The following is a 17594-nucleotide window of genomic DNA, read 5'->3' on the forward strand; positions in this document are numbered from 1 at the left end:
AGCTTTTCATGACCAGACAGCCCAAGTCATTCTCTTGCTCACAGATGCTCAGCCTACGAGATAATCAACTGACAGACTCCTCAGAGCAGCATGGGACGTGGAGGTCAATCTGAAGGGCCAAGGCCAGGAGGCGGCCTTGGGTCTGAGCTTGGTGGGCAGCAGCCCCGCCTTTCCCGCCGCAGCCCAGCTAACAGCGGTGCAGGGCGGTGACGTGAGGCCACGGGCACTGCCGTTAAGGACACAGGGCTGGGTCTGTCCCCTCATTGTGTCATGTGATGAGAAGGATAAGAATTGCAGGTGGGTGCAGGTGACGTGAATGGGAGTGACATTTACAGATCCAAGAAAGGGCAGGGGTCTGCAAACAGTAAGGGCACTATCCCCATTGGCTGACACTTTTATTTTCCTTCTATCAAGGACTGTAACCAAACAATTATTTAAAAAAATAACCTATGGAAATATAAAGAGGTTAAAAAAAAATACCCACAAAGCCACTCCTCGAACAAGCAACTGTCTTTACATTTGTGAGCTCTTGTCTAGTTTTTGCTCTCCCTTTTCTCCCTTGCAGTTCATCCTTTACAAACTCTTTCCTACACTCTAGTTTTGTGACCCCGTGAGAAAGGTTACACAGGTATCCTCTCCTTTGAACAGGTGGAGAATGGAGGCCAGGCTAGGTGAGGGGTCTCACCCGCAGGTAGCACTGGACATGCCAGACCCCACTGGAGCCTCCCAGCTTCAGGGCCAGCACCCAAAGCCCTTCAATAATGTTATTAAAGGCCAGGTGCTTTGCATACACGGTGCTGTACAATACCCACAGCAGCTCTGCAGTGGGTGGTATCATTATCCCCATTTTATAGATGATAAAACCGAGGCTGAGCTTTGAGAAGTAACTTGCCCACGGTCACACAGCTGGGAAGGCTGTAGCAGGGATTTGAATTCAGATCGGCCTGTCCCCAGAGCCCATGGTCGTTTTGCCCCGTGTCCCACCATGTCTCCACTGCCTGCAAAATCAGGTCCAGGTGTCCTTCCGTGGCCTTGAAGGCCCTGCATGACCTGACCCTCTCCCGCCTCTTCCCTCCCTGAGCCTCACTGCCCACCAGGCCCCTCCACTCCCACTACACTGGTCTCCGATGCCCATTCTCTACCACAGCATCTAGGGTCATGCTTGCTGATATTGTTCACCTCCCCGCTATCCTCCAGGCCTCTCCTTAAAAGCTGCTTCCTCCAGGAAGCCTTCCCTGATCACTTCCCAGCCCAGAGGGGCACCCTTTTGTGAGCTCTCATAGCACATGCATTTCTCCTGCCACAGCCGTGCCTGGCCTTTGAAACTACTCATTTCATTGTCTCAGTAACAGGCTGTGAGGTCCCAAGGCAGGGCCGTGGCTGCTTGTCCCCTGAATTACCCGCAGCCCCTAGCGCCGTGCCTGGTGCCGCGTAGGTACTCACCAAGTACTGTTGGCGGAACTGACGATTCTATGTGGCCGGCTGGCATGGGGAGAGCACGCCATCAGAATACCCTCCTCCTCTTCCCTGCAGGCCCCTTCCCGACGGGGTGCCAAGTGGGACACCGTCCGGGGGCAGGACGCAGCCCTGTGTCTGCCCAGCACCACCCCTCTCCCTGCCTTCTCTTTCCCTCGGCCTCTCCTGCCCAGATTGCAAGACCCACTTCCAAGCTGCCTTCTCCCATGTCTCTTTGGGGACCCCAGCTCTAGGGGAGCTCTGTCCTCCAACACTTGGTCCCCAAAGACTTCTCTGGGGAGCACCAGTCCCGCATAGGAAGGCTCTGTGCTTCCAAGTCTCGGGAAACCCTGCCTAATGACAAATTGATTTGATTTCCACATGTGAATGCTTTGGAAATCAGCATGCATCTTATATGTCATGTATATTCAGTTGGCCCTTGAATAATGCAGGTGCTACGGGCACCAGGTCCCCGTGCTGTTGAAAATCCACCTGTAACCTTCGACTCCCCCAAAACTTAACTACTCATAGCCTACTGTTGACTAGGACCCTTACCAGTAACATTTACAGGCCATTGACACATGTTTTGCATGTTATATGTATTATTCTTACAATAAAGTAAGCTAAAGGAAAAAATCTTTTTAAAATCTTAAGAAAGAGAGAATATATTTACTGATCACTAAGTGGAAGCAGATCATCAGAAAGGTCGACATTTTCATTGTCTTCACATTGAGCGGGCTGAGGAAGAGGAGGAGGAAGAGAAACGGATTGCTCTTGCTGTCTCAGGGGTGGCAGAGGAGGAAGAAAAACAAGGTATAAGTGGACTTGTGCAGTTCGCACCTGTGTTGTTTGAGGGTCAACTGTATATATATATATATATATATATATATATTCAACACAAAAATGTTTATTTCCTGGGAAAGTAGTCATTGGATAAATGTATCATCTTAGAATCAATGGCATCTTCTAGGTTAAGGATTTGTGGAATGGAAAGTTTCTCATAGATTAGGAAAGTAAATGTCCTGAGCAGTCCTGCAGTAAAGAAACAAAACTAACAGCACTTAATCAAATGCTTCACAAATGAAATGTGACCATGGAATATTTTTCAAAAGATATATTAACACTCCAGGGAACTACATTTCTATAAAATGCATTTGGGAAAGCATTGCTCTACAATGCTTATAATTTTAGGATCCACCTTGTGCTGTTTCTCTCATCATTTTACATTTGCTAGTCCTGCCCTTTCATCTAGACCGCACGCTTCCCGAGGGCAGGACGAACTTCATAGACATCACTGCTAGGACAAATGCCCACTCTGAACATGTGTCACATTCCTTCTCAGGCTCCTAACATGTCATAGTGGGTTTAAGGCTGCATAAATTACGCTATTGCTCAAAACACTGCAGGCCAGTGAGAACAACTTCCAGTGAGAACAACCTCCACCAGTAATGGCATCTTAATTAGGCAGGTGGCCCTCAAAAAAATACGGGCTTTGTTCCATCATAACTTTCTCTGCTGTATGACTTCGGGCAAGCTGCTTAATCTTCATGAGCCTCAATATTCCCATCTGTAAAATGGGGAGACTACTAGTTTCTAGCTTCTAGGACAGGTTAAGGGAGATAATGTGGGTAAAGGACTTAGTGTAACTCATAAAAACTCAAATGCTAGCTCTTGTTGCTGTCATTTGGTTGTTAGTGTCATCTTGACCCCCCCACTCCCATAGTCAGTGGAGGATGGTTTTAATTGGAGGAAGAAATTATTGGATGAAAGATGGTTACTAGATGATAGAAGATTAGAATTATCGGCTGGCAGAGAGGTGCCATAGAAGGGTTTGGGCTCCTGGGAGCCCCAGTTGGAGACAGCAGAGCCTTGGAGGCAGGGGAGTGTCTTGAGAGTGAGCTCATTAATCCTCAGATCCTGGTCTGTGATCTGCTCTCACCAAATGCCGACCAAATGAGCTCTGTGCCGTGTAACGCAATAGGAGCCAGGTGTCTGTGATTTCCGAGGGTGCGAGCAGAATTATTCCGCACCCCAAAACAGAGAGTCGGGAACACCTGGCAGCCCCACACTTGCCCCTGCCGCTGCCCTGGCCCCGCAACCAGAGCCCCACGGAGAGGAAGGGGCGGCCTGCCAGGCGCATTCCCGCCCTCCTCCGCTCAGGAGAGAAAAGAATCCGCATCGTTCGGGGGCTTTTTGGTTTGGTTTTGGTTTTTTGGTAGTTCTTGTTGGGGTAAAGGAAAAATTGGGTTATAAACGTCCCCTGGCTTCTTGATGAACGCTTTCTCAGCTGTCCCTGCGGTCCTTGTCAAAAAAAAAAAAAAAACTCTGTTGAAAAGAAGAAAGAACGCACAGAAAAAGAAGCAGGGCAAAGACTCCGTATGGTCCGGTCCGCAGTGGATCCTTGTGTGTATTTCCAGTAAAAAGGAAGGTGCCTGGGAACGTCCTGCTTCTCTGGAAACAGTCACTCCTCACTCCTGGGGCACCTGGGCTCTGAAAGTGTCACCAACAGCGCTGGCTCACTCCCCCAGGGCTTGTTTGCCTTGTCTGTCGGGCAGGGAGGGGAGGCTGGTGGGGGCAGGGGAGGTGCCGGGAGGGGCTCTATTCTAGGCACCGACTATCAGGGACCGCTGGCTCTTCTTCAGACTCAGCCTGCCTACTGAAGCGCCCCAGGCCACTCGGGAACAGCTTTATCTGGGACATAAACTCGGGTCTGTGGGAGGCTGACTGTGCTGTTCCTCCCCCCACATCATTTCCCGAAATTGCAATCTCAGGGTTGACTGCGTTATGGGTGCCCTCCGTGGCTGGGAGTAGGTTCCTAATCTACCCCTGGGACCTGCCTTCAGGGCCTTGAGACCTCGAAAAGCTGCCCTAACGGAGTAGACCCGGGATCTCAGTGTGTGTGTGAACTCACCTGTCCCCTTGCTCTTGTAAGAGCACGCCAACACGTGGAGGGACTTCTCCGCCCCCCGGCTTTGCTCTGTAACGAGGGGACGAGGAGTGAGGAGTCTGAATGAGCTCACAGAGGCAGGGTCACGCGGTGGGTACGTGCACGGACTCCGGAGCCAGTCTGGTTTCCATCCTCACCTCTGCCACCAGGACTGCCGTGCAGCTGGGTTATGCCCCGTGCAAGGGCTCCAGGCCGAGACAGCAAGGAGGCTGGCACCCAGCTTGTGCCTCTGTCACTCAGCTGTGATCCCCGGGCCTCCACCGAGGAGAGGACGTCTCATGCCGATTCCACAACGCATTCCCACAGGCCAGCCCTGGCTCGCCTGCCGCTTAGAGCTGGGGGATTTGGTTGAGTTGCATTTTCATAGCCTCATTGTGCCTCCATCTCTTCACCTGTAAAATGGGGGAGAATGATATAGTTCTCCTCTGGGTTTTTGTGGGGGTTCAAGGGGTCAATACCCAGAAAGCACTTGGATCAGTGCCTAGAGCCTAGTAAACACCCAAAGGCAAGTAGTAAGTATCCAGAAGATTAGGTGTTAGCATGTGACCAGCATTTTTAAAGCCAGTTTTGCTAGAGGCCAAATTTGAATCCACAGTGCCTCCAACTGCGCAAACTTCTGCTCTAAGCCCCATGTGCCCATCAGGAGCCCAGGCAAAGCCACCAGCGGGCGAGGGCCCTGCCAGCCCTGCCCCATCAGCCTGCCCAGCGGGGCCCACCGGGGTCCCTCGCACAGGGGATCGCAGACACGGGGCAGGTGCACATGCGAGTCCTTTTTGCACCCCGACATGGAATAGGAAAGCTGGCTTTTTTCTTTTTCCACTTTTTTAGCTCATCTTCCATTTTGGACCAATTAAAAGAAAGGCCTTTTAATAGGCCCTGTGGAAAGGGAACTGAAGTCGTTTCCCCAGGCTGAGCTCCGAGCCCAGAGGTCGGGGCGGGATTAATAAGGGTGCTATAAATGCAAACAATGGCCCATGTCTCTGTGGGCAAAGCGCTCCGGTTTGGGAGGAAGGGAGAAAATTAAATTATAACGGGAAAATATAAATTATTTAGATCAGGATGAAAAGGAAGAAATTAGTGGCGTCTGAGTGAACGCGAGCAAACCTGTCAGCAGGGTTTCGAGGGTGGCCCGGTGCGGGTGCACGAAGCAGCCCAGGAGGGTGGTGGGGCAGGGCCCCACCCGGGGCACGTGTGACCCCGAGCTGCGCCTCGTCACTGTCACTGATGCCCCGGCAGTGGGCTCTAGTGCTATTCTGGAATGAGAGACGCTTGTGCTAATATTTGCTAGATTTTCTTTCAAAGCAAATATGGACGGTCGCCCACCCAGCACACATTAAGCACCTACTCTGTCCCAGACCCTGGCACGTACTGTCAATTCAGAGGGGACAAGGCCAGTCTGTGCTGCCCTCAAGGAGCACCCAGACACATCATGTGGCCAAGGAGAAGGCGGTGCTAACCCCCTGCAGCCTCCCGTGGGCCTGGCGAGGCGCTAGAACTTCTTGGTAGCATTTGCTCACTTTTTCCTCATGGCATCTCCTCTAACTAACCCTGCCTGATAGCGGACAGGCTGGGAGGAGTGTGAGAGAGAGAGAGAGAGAGAGTGTGTGTGTGTGTGTGTGCATATGTGCACGTGCGTGGGGCACTGGCTCTCCAGTACCCTGAGATAAGCATTCCTGGAAGGCTTCCTGGAGGCAGTCCTAAAGGAAAGGCCTTGAATGCCAAGCCAAGGAATTTGCATTTTATCAAATTTTGTTTTCTTTTTTGAGCAAAGGTGAGACATGATCCTATCCTCAACAAACCAATATGTAATAAGCAACTACTAGGTGCCAGACAATCTTCTAGGCACAGAGAGGGTTGCAGAGATATAAGATGTAGTCCCTGCCCTCTCCTAGCTTTAGTCTAGTTGGAGAGATGAAACAGAGCTATTAAAAAATAATTGGCGACAGTATCAATAAATGGACGCGAAGTGCTAAGCACAGGGCCGTGGAGGCGAGACATGGGAGCTGACTGGGCTCTGGGTGGCCAAGGAAGGTTCCTGGGGTACGGGGGTCCCATTGGGAGAACCAGACAGATCCAGAGGGAGAAACTGGGAAGGCTCCAGAAAAGTGTGCCTCGAGGTCTGGGGCCCGGTCTCTGGCACTGCGGGGTCCCCAGTGCTGAGAGGGTCTGCCATAGCAGGTGACGGCGCATGCTTGCTGAATGAATGAATGAATGAATGTTGGATCCAACAAAAAGAAAGGACAAATAGTTGAGAAGTCAGTTGTGGGGGAGGAGCTGCGGGCTAAGGGGCAGCTGGCCACCAACCTCGAACCGCCCACCAAGAGCAGTGCAATCGGCCTGTGGCCCCACCGCCAGATCAGCTTTCTTAGCTTTCGCTTCTTCCAGGCCTGCAGGCGCTGCGTGTCGGTCAGAGGAGCAGCAGACTCTGCGCAGGCGAATAGCGGGGAGGGGAAGGGGGGAGGATGGGCGAGGTCTAGGCGGGCAGAAGGAGGAAGCCATGAAGCCTTGAATGCCGGGCCAAAACATTTAGCAGTTTCCTCCGGGCAGGAGGCAGCCACTGAGGTCTCTGAACTCTGAAGCAGGAAGAGGTACATGCTGGGGAAAGATTAATCTGGCTCTGAGGAAGAAACAGGAAAATGATGTAGGAGATGCTCTCAGGAAATGACTCCTGCTATTTAAAACGTGCAAATTTTCTGATCCAGAAATTTGACATCTGGACATTTGCCCCAAGGAGGTCATTGCACACGTGTGAAAAAAGCAAACAAAAAAATCCCAAACAAAAGAACACAAAAGGCCTTCAGGAGGTCCTGCCGCACTGTCTCGGGCAGAGGGAAGTGGGGGGCAGCTCCCTCCAGCGGCGTGTGCGGAGCGGGCAGCCGGCTCCCGCACCTGCTCTTCCTGCTTTTTCTCTGCTGTCGCTCGCTCAGCGCCTCTGCACCGCTGTTCCCTCTGCCTGGCGTGCTTTCCCCCGTCCACTCACATCAGCTTTCTCGCCTTTGCGCAAATGCCCCCTTCTCAGTGAGACCCTCCCTGATCACCCCGTTTAAATTTTCCTCCGCCCCTGTTTCCACCACACCCCTGCCGCCCCAGGCACCCAGCACCTGTCACCATGTGACATAGTCTCTACCTTACTAATTTGTCATCTGTCCCGCGTCCCCCACCCATGCACCGCTGGGACAGCGGCTGCGGAGGGGATGGTTGTGTGTTTCGCACACAAGGGGGTGTCCCCAGGGCTAAGCGGCGCCTAGCACAGAGTAAGCGCTCAGTGAGGATCTGTTGAATGAGTGCGTGAAGGTCTGCTCCCTGCAGCCCCGCCTCGTGGGGCCGGCCTGGGTCTCTCAACCCCTCCCAGCTGGGGTCAGGAGGCACAGCTGCAATGACACGTTCAAACTAATCACGCCTGGCCTTGGCACTCACTGGGGTCATTTCCTATCATAATGAAACCTTTCTAAACATAGCTCCTTGAAGCTAAAATGCCACAGTGCTTACTCTGCAGCTGTGCTGTGCTAGAAAGGACGCCGGGACTTAGGTCAGAAGAGATGGACTCAAATCCCAAATACCTGCCCATACCTCTTTCCTGGGTATGGCCTTTCACTTCTCTGAGCCTCAGTTTCCTCGTCTGTAAGATGGGGATAGTACTAGTACCTATGTCATAGGGTGCTGTGAAGATCCAAAAATTAAGTGACGTGAGAGATTTTTCAGAAGTCCAAAAGCACCGCACATCATTGCCACTGTGATTATTACATGAGTGAGGGCACCCGTGAAAATGCGGGCACAACAGACAACTGGGGACACTCCCTGCAGTTAATTCCCCGCGCTGAGGACCCACCCCCACCCCCAGCCCAGAATGACCTATGCCAGGTGATGTTCCCTCAGCCTCATTCTCTTTGTCTTCAGTGTCTGAGTTCAAGAAGAGACCTGAACTGCCTCAGAATTTCCTGGGGGGATAAAACCTTCTAGATATTTTGTGTTTATTCATTTTGTGTTGTGCTGGTGCCTCAGAACTGGGGAGGAAAGAAGAAGGAGACAGGCCTCAGGCTCTGAGCCCCGGGGAAAGGGACTCATTTATTTAAGGCACAGAGACGGGGACAGGTCACTCTGGGCAAGGGACAGGGCATGCAGGGGGTGCAGGAGAGTGGCCTGGGAAGTATTTCCAGCCCTACCTCGTTGCTTTAGGCTTCCAGAAACATCCCCTGCAGGAACCAGGCGCTGACAGTGAATGAATGGTAGCAAGGGCGGGGGAGGGGGGACAGGGCAGACCCCACACCGCCCAGTGTCAGCTCCGTGCTCGGTTCATTCCTCACCTCTGACCTGCCCTCAGCTCACGGCTCCACTTTCTGCCATGCCCAGCCCTTTACACGTAACTTTTTATATAAATATATAAAATTGTGTCTCGGCTGCATCCTTGGCTTCCTGGCCCACCACGGGGAGGGAGGGCCGGGTCTCCTCTAAGCACAGGCTGTGCTCCTCCCTCCACCAGCCCAGCCTCCCCCTGGGACCTGCTTTCACAGCGAGAAGGAGCCAAAATCCATTAACCGACTTAAAACCCACGGGGAAATCATCAACTCACAGCCGTTTGTGAATCCTGCATGTTCCCCTGATCTTGTCTGGCTGCATCTGCTACCATTCCTGAGCCGAAGATTTAAAAAAACAATGGCACAAGCAGAAGATGGGGAAGAAAGGACCTAAGGTGAAAAAGAGCATAGAAGGCAGATTTTTCACAACCTCCCAGCAAGTAAGATCTACTGGCACTGAGTGCCGGGAGCCCTGCTGGGAAGAACACTGGGGCTGTCCAGCATTCTGTGAATCCAGTTAAGAGTGCTGCAATCGATTAGCAATGTCTGCCTCAGGCAAGGCAAGGGAAACTGTGGTCTATGTGTCATATATGTAATATGCCTTTGTTACATAAGATACTCTCTAGTGTGAGACATGCAATCAATCTAACGAAAGCTTTTCGGGAAAAGTCTATATTAACGCCAGATGTTGATTATTGGTCGGATCCAGGTTTCAGAAAGTTATGTGTGTATATGGGCATTTGAAAGAAAGAAATCACTATTTACTATCCCTTCTCTATAAAAATCTACTCGAGCTCTTGGACTAGAAATGTGATGAGTATTCTTTGGAGCACCAATTAATGTTTTGAATCTATCCCGAATTTTCCCACTCTGCTGCTGTTTGCTTCTGTGTGTGGTGAGAAAGGGGAGAGGTGGAAATGGACGGGCATTTCTTCCATGTGTTGGTAAAGTCTCTAAATGCCTGGTGCATAGTAGGCGCTCAGCAAACATTTGTGGAATGAATTTTGAATGACGAACTCCAGTTTCTGCATATTTTTCATGATTCATAAATGTTACTTTAGCTAAATTTAAATGTAATATTTTATCTCTTGTCATATTTCTCTGTCTCTCTGTGGGTAGGCACCATGACTGTTAGTTGGGAGAACCCATGTGGATGTCGTCTCATTGTTTTCCTGAGTGGGGGGATGGGCTCCATGCAAGGAAGCTGGGAAGGGGCTTTCCTGTTAATTTATTGCTACTTTTGTGTTTGCATGTTTGCTGGCTGTCTCTCCCTTGTATTTTCCATCCTTGGATCCCAAATCCTGTAAGCCCAGGATTCTCAATCATGGCACTGCTGACATTTGGGCGGGACAATTCTTGGTTGTGGGGATCGTGCTGTGCACTGTGACATTTAGCAATATCCCTCACCTCTACCCACTAGGTATGAGAAGCAACCCCCACCTCTCACCCTCCAGTCATGACAACCAAAATGTCTCAAGACAAATGGCCCAGGTTGAGAACCACTGCTATAACCTCCCTGGGGAACATGGCTGGTTCCTTTTTCTGAGCAATTTCAAGATTAATGTCACCTCCTCAGTGCGCTTTCTAACCACATGGTCCAAATCAGTGAGCCCCACGAAGAGCCTTTTCTATCTTGATTATCTCTCTATCCTGAGGCCTAGAAGTGCCTGACACTTGGTAGGTTCTCGAGTGGATAGAGATGACACCAAGTTGACAGCCATGGGAGGTTTGAGGAAGAGCATTCCAGGCTGCGGGAACAGCCCTTGCAAAGCTAGCGGACAGGGATGGGCGTGGCTTGTGGGAGACCTCCGGAGGGAAGAGAAGGGAATTGGAGGAGGGTGTTCTAAGAGCCAAAAGAGCCTGGTTAGGATGCCCAGGCAAGGAGTGCAATGCGAACTCTCTTCTAACAGTAACAGAAAGCCCTCTGGACACCTCCCAGGTGTCCCCAAGGTCTGTCCCTGGCCCATTCTCACTCTGCTCTCTTCCTGTTGCCCGGCCTCACTCCAGGCAGCTAGGGATGGATTCCTAAATCTAGTATGAACTCCTGAGGCTGAAGCCAGAGCTGATGTGGCCCCCAAGCCCCAGCCCATGTGAGAAAGAGAGTCCTTCCACCCAGGAGGGAAGCTATTGGGCAGCTCAGCACTGGGCAGACGTGGGCTGAGCAGTCGTGGGCTGAGAAGTGGGCCACCTTTCCAACCCCCATGGGCCGGCCTCTTCAACCACATAGGAAACCGCAAATCCAGGCCCTGGCAAGGAACATGAGCTTCCCTGTTTCCAATCACTCACAAAAGTCAGCTTAGAGAAGCACATCAAGACAGATCATTGAAGAGACTCGTTATTCCCAGTTTTGCCATGTTTTGCCATCCTGGGGGTCTTGAGTCATGTTAACTCAGCCTTGTCGCAGGGTCTTCCTGCTTCAATGCTATGACTGGACTTTGAGAAAGAGCTGAATTTCTGCATTTGCCATGGGGAACACTGGGCCACTCAGTATCTCCTGTGTGAGAAGACCTTTAGCAATAATAGCAGCTAATTTTTTTTTAAGTGCTTACCATGTTTTATGCTCTATTCCAACCACCTTGTACTTGATAATTCACTTAATCCTAACAACCCTGTAAGGTGCATCCTTTTATTATCGTTCTCATTTTACAGACAAGAAAACTGAGGCCCAGCCAGGTTGAGTAACTTTCCCAGATGCATTAAGGCTTCTAAGGTTTAACCAAGAAGTCCACATGCTAACCCTTACATATTGTTCTCTTTTTTAAATTAATGCTGGAATATATTGCAATATCTTTTTAAATGAGCATACCTTTTGCCCCAGCAATTCCACTGCTGGGAACCAAACCTAAGAGGTATAAATATTTAGCTACGAGGATACAGTATTGTTCAGGATGCAGAGCACAGCTAGAGTCTGCACTAAGAGTGGTTGTTTAAACAAATTGTGGTGCCTCCATATAAAAGTAGCTGTTCAAAAATGACATCTATTCTTATCTACCAACATAGAAAGACATCTAAACTATATATTTTAACAGAAAAGTCCACAATTATTGCATTTTTGTAAACAGCCATCTTGTCTAAAGAGTGAGATTTCTACTGATTTTTAATTTCTTCTTGCCACTTGTCTATAGTCTCTCATTTCTCTACAATGAACATGTACTACATTTGTAATAAGAAAGAAACCCAATAAAAGTTATTGAATAAAAGAATAAACAGCCAGAAATCATTCTCTCCTGGGGAATTAGCGAGTGTCTTCCTACCTGGCCTCAGAGACTACGGATGCTTTGCAGGAAAATTCCATTTGTCTGTCACGATCCGCTCTCAGCTGATGGGGACACCGGGCAGATGTTCACCCGGTTCCTTCTCTGTGAGGTCACCTTGCCCCTCTCGAGGTGTCTGGCTCTGGGAACCCACTCCTCCCTGGCTTTTTCGGATCTAGGGATAGAAACAGTCCTGCTGCTCTGGCCCTGGCTCCGAACAACCCCCTTCCACCGTTTCTCCAGCTCCCTCCCTACTCCAGGCCTCCTGACCGGGTCCCCTTGGCCCCCACCTGGCCCCCTCAGTCTGTGTTACATGTGACTTTGGGGTAAGGGTCCTTGAAATACTGTTCTGATGCCAACCATTGCCCTCTTTGAAAACTGTGCCCATGGGATCAAACCCAGACTCCACAGCCTTCCAACAGAGCCTTTAAGGACACTTTTCAGCCTGAGGTCCCCTCCCCTTCGTTGGCAGCCTTCCCTGCCATCAGACTGAGCCTCTGACTCTACACACAAATGCGGTCCCACCTCCAAGCCTTTGCTCACGCTGGGTCCCCCGCTGGCTCACTGTCCCTCCATATCTTCAGGTGTCCCTCAAGGTTCATAGTTGTCCCTATGAACTTAGCACAAGGTCTGGGACGAAGCAGGCGGGAAGTCTATGTGGCTACCAGGTGAACGGATCTTCCCACTGGAAAGTGCAGAAGTCACTGTTTAAGTGACTAGAAGAAGGGAGCAGAGACAGAGGGGACAGACAGAGTCAGCCTCCAGTGCGGACCTCTGAATGGGAGAGCCGTGGCTAGTCCCCGAGGGGGTGAGAGGCAGAGACGCCGGCTAGGTTTGGGGGTTCTGCATGGGTGACGAGCTGGGGAGTGGGCCGCTGATGGCAACAGCAGTGATGGGAGGCACAAAAGAGGTGGAGGAACAAAGGAAAATGGAGCGGATGGCCAAATGTCCCTTCCCTGCCCAGTGCTGCGACCCGAGCACTCCTCTCCTCCCCCAACTTAGGCATCATCCTTGGAAGAAGGGAGGAGACAGGACTCTGGATTTGAATATAATTTCAAAATAACCTAATTTACCTGCAAATGACTAGGCTGAGCTTTCGGCTTCAAGCAGAAGTGGGGCTCAGAGTCAGGAATTGTGTGGAATCGTAGAAGAGAAAGTCACCCTCTTCCATCTCCGAATGGTGTGATCTTTTTATACACGCAATCACGTGCTTACAGTGTGCCGCGTGCTTAATATGCATGATCTCATTTAGCTGGGAGACCTTATACTTCTGCTCTGACTGGGACGATTCTGCAGCGGAAGGGGGTGCCGTTAACAGCTGCGCTGGGACGGACGCAGGCCCAAGCAGACCACGATTTACGGCTGTCCTACATCCAACCCTCCCTGCACCAGTATGAGGAGGCAGCCGTTTTATGCCCGTTGCCAGATGGAGAAAGCAACACTTAAAATGATTTAAGTCGCACGTCCAAAATAAATGAAGGAGCCACAGTTCCAGCCCAGGTGGCCATTCGCCCAAGGCCGCGTGCTTTCCACTTTGCACGGGACCTTGCTGCTGGCTCTCCCCAGCTCTCCCCAGCCCTCCCTTCCCCAGCTGTCTCTCTTCTCGGGCCAACAGAAACATAATGCGATCACATACGTAATATTAAATTTCCTAGTAGCCATGTTAAAAAGGAAAGGAGAACAAGTAAAGTAAGTTTGAATATAAATTTTATTTAACCCAGTCTATCCAAACTAGTATTATTCAGCATGCAATCAATGTAACAATTATTCATGAGATATTTTTCCTCTTCCTTCTCCTCTTCTTCCTGTCCGCCTCAGCCTCCTCCTTCCTCTCCTTTGTATTCAGTCTTTGAAATATATCCTCACGGCATATCTCAGGGACCAGCCACCCTTCAGGGGCTCAATAGCCCCATGTGGCTCCAGTCTACCAGCTGCGCAGGTGTAGCCGGGTCCCCGCAGGAGCCAGCTGCTCAATCGGGTCCCACGCACACTGCCCTCTAGTGGACGGATGCTCCTCTCCTGGAAAACCAGCCCAAAGCACAAGCGTCTGGAGGAACAGCACAAACTGCCCCAGGACCAGCTCCCCAGATAGGAGAACGTGGGGTGGGAGGAACTGTTGTCTCCCAGGATGCCCCCAGAGCAGACACACACCCACAGAGCAAGATCAAGTCACCCATGCTGTCAGCAACCTTGGCCATGGTGCATTCTTGTTTCCTAGTAGTAAAAAAGATGTAGCAGAAAATAATATTGTTTTGCAGAATGCACGTTTAAAACAATTATTTATATTTTTCTTAATGATGTTAATAGATATTTAACAAAACAGACTTCTTTGCCACAGGACTTCTCAGAACCTTTAACATGCTGATTTTCCTAGAAGAAGGCAAGAGAGCATTTCCCAGGCTTAGTTAACCACAAAACACTTTATTTTAAAGGGATGCCACTTGGGAAGAGTTCTGGGGAAAAACTGAGAAAAATAGAGAAACTGAAAAGGCAAGAGGCAAGTCCAATGTGTACAAAAACAGTAGCAGAGCCAAGACTGAAATTTTGGTTTTTTAACCCCAATACCCAGTGACATTCTTTGTATTTCTTGTTTTTTCGATTTGTATTACACACTATTTAAGGCATACAAAAAGATATAAAGACTAGTGCAAGATATCCATCCACCACCACCCAGCTGAGGAATAAAACATTGCCAATACAATAAAAGCCTGGGGTGAACCCTCCCCATAGTGTCCCCAAGGGGAACCCCATCCTGAATTTGGGGATTATAATGCATGCAAATCCTGGTAGAATTTCAAATAAATCATATTATCTTCCGAGAATCTTCTTAGCACCTCCCATAATTTCTAAGTTGTGATGATCTTAGAATTCAAAAGAAAAGCAAAGAATCCCACTTGGCCCAGAATAGCAAAGATTTAAAACTGATCAAGAGAATCTTCTGCCTGCCTGCAGCTCACAGCGTATTGAGAGAAATCTTATGAATCAGTGAAGCTTGCCTTTCTCACACGGGCTCTTCAGACGGTTTATTAATTCTGTTTGATGTAGGGGTGCTTCTTGCTTTATTCTGTGCTAGATTTTTGCACGAATTCACTGCATCTCTCCTCCCCATCCACAGGCCAGACGGGGAGCCGGGTGCCGTATACATGTTTAATGGTAACACAGTAAAAATATTTGCTTTTCAGTAGCTGGAAGCTACTGAACAGAGGTAGGGCTGTCTACTAGAGTTGCCAGACTTCATTCTAATGAGAACAGAAATAAAGGCTGATTTAATCAAATTCCCCATAGTGTAGAACCACTTAAATAAATGTTTCATATTGTTTGCATGATGCTTTTAAAATGTAACAGCTGCTTATGTAACCATTACGCTGGACATAAATCATTCATGGCCGTCGCTGCCGTCAAAGCAGCTCCAGCTCCTTCTCCTCTGCTGCTGACATTGCCACCACTAGGAATTTTCACACATGCTCTTTGGGTTCCCGTCTTCCCCGAGTTCTGGGCGGCAGGAGAGTGAGAGAGGGGACGTGGAATGGAAAGCAGGCATGACGCCACCATCTACTGATGACCTGCTTTGCATGCCTCCCATTGGGCTGCCGGTTCCAGTTCCATGCTCATCACAAGGAGGCATTGTTGTTCCCATTTTATAGGCAGAGATACTGAGGCCTGTGGAAAGGAAGTAAGCTTACCAAAGTCTAATGGCAAGTCATAGGGCCCGAATTTGAGCCCAGGTGTGTCTGAGTGCTGGCACATCACACAAGGCTGCCCAAGAACAACTTCAGACTCCACACACCTCAGGCCTTTGGCAGTGAGGAGACCATTGAAGGCCAGAGCAAGGCTCAGAAGGCCAGGCGTCCTTGGGGCTGGGGCAGACGGGGTAGATGCTGATAAGACTCCCACTTCCTGGGCCAGCACCCTAGTCCACATCCCCATCACCTCTCACCTGTTCACTGTGCCAGCCTCCCTCTGGCCTCCCTGCCTCCACTCTTGCCCACCTCAACCCATCATTCACCCAGTAACCTGAGTAATCTTTTAAAAGCAGAAATCTGATCATTCTGCTTAAAAGCCTCCGATGGTTTCCCACCACTCTTAGAAAAAAGGCCAACTTCCTCTCCATGGCCCTCGAGGCCTTTTGTGATATCACCCCTGCCAACACCTGCTAGTTCTTCCCCACCACTCTACCCTGTCCGGACACCCTGGCTTCTTTCTGGCCTTCAGACACACTGCACTCACGGCTACCTCTGGGCCTTTGCACGTGCCGGAGCCCTCCTCCCCTAGATCTTTCCATGGCTGGCTTCACCTGTCCTGCAGACCTCAGCTCCAAGTCACCTCTCCAGACGGGCCCTCGCTGCACCCTTGAAGGAAAGCTGCCCTCCCCAGCACATGCCCAGCCCACGGCTCTGTTGCATTCACCTTGCAGTACTTGACACTTTCTCAACCTCTTGACTAGTCTGCTACTTTTCTATCTCATTAGAATGTAAGCTCCATGAGCAGTATCTGAGCTGTTCACCCACCGCTTCCAAGCAGGGCTAACCCTGACCTTGCCCTAGCAAGTGAAAACTTGGTTCTGCAAACCAATTGCCACGTCTGCGCTCAGGCCCCATGCAGGTGCCTAACTGGCCTCTCTGCAGGTGTCCTGGCCATGCAGGTGATGTCAGGGAGCTGGCACAGAAAACCCAGGAGGCCCTCTGGGGTTCCCTGCATTCATAGGAAGGAGGTGTCCCTTGGATCCATGTCCCCAACTCTGCAAAGCTGAGTTTAAAGGATGAACAGAACACAAGGCACCTTCCTGGTGCTACCCAGGCTCCTGACACCCCACTTTGGCTAGAGGGCGACTCTGGCATGGTTCCGGAATTGGCTCCAACTCCTCCCTGCCTTCTGCAAGTGCCCCTTCCTCCGTGGAGGCCCAGCAGCTGACTCTGGGAGCTAGTCCCATACGGCCTAGCAAGATCTGGAAGAAGCCACCTTCCCACTTCTTGTGGCACCTTTCTCCAGACAGGCAAGGCCCTAGAAATGCAGAGCTTTCTGCAGCACTGTGACCACAGGAAGTTGCCGTGGTGGCGGCCAGGCGGCAGCTTCCTGGTTCCTGAACTGCAGCGCCAGCGCTGTGCTCCGGGACTCAGCCACTGTATCAGCAGCTTTGGAGGCAGTGACCCCACCCCCACCCCCGGGACAGTTCTGCGGTGTCCTGGGGTCATCCCTGCAGGCCCAGCCTGGAGCCCACTTCTCCAGCCCTTCGATGGCTAGTGAGCACTGATGTCCTGCGGCTAGTCCTCCAAGCCCCTGGGGGCTGCTCTTCCTTGTACTAGACTCGGATCCAGAGCCCCTGGGGGCGGGGGGACTGGCTCTCCTAGGTCTCCGTGTCCTCAGGGCCCAGGACACCTGAGCAGGTGCTTGCTGATGCTTTGTGGTTTGGAAGGACTCACACACTGGCAGTTTTGCCGTAGGCAGTCACAGCCGCCCAGGGAGGCGCCGCCCGGTCCCAGACAGACGCCTGGGCAACACTCTCACGGGGTCTTCCACGTCCCAGCCCAGAGGGGGCCTGACCGTCTCCCGCTTCGCTTCCGCTGCGAGTGAATGCTGGGGCACAGAAAAGGACGCGGGTTTGAGCCACAAAATCACAGGGATTCGTCCCAGATCTGGCAGCTG

Source organism: Microcebus murinus, chromosome 21, assembly GCF_040939455.1.
Source record: "Microcebus murinus isolate Inina chromosome 21, M.murinus_Inina_mat1.0, whole genome shotgun sequence".
Lineage (NCBI taxonomy): Eukaryota > Metazoa > Chordata > Mammalia > Primates > Cheirogaleidae > Microcebus > Microcebus murinus.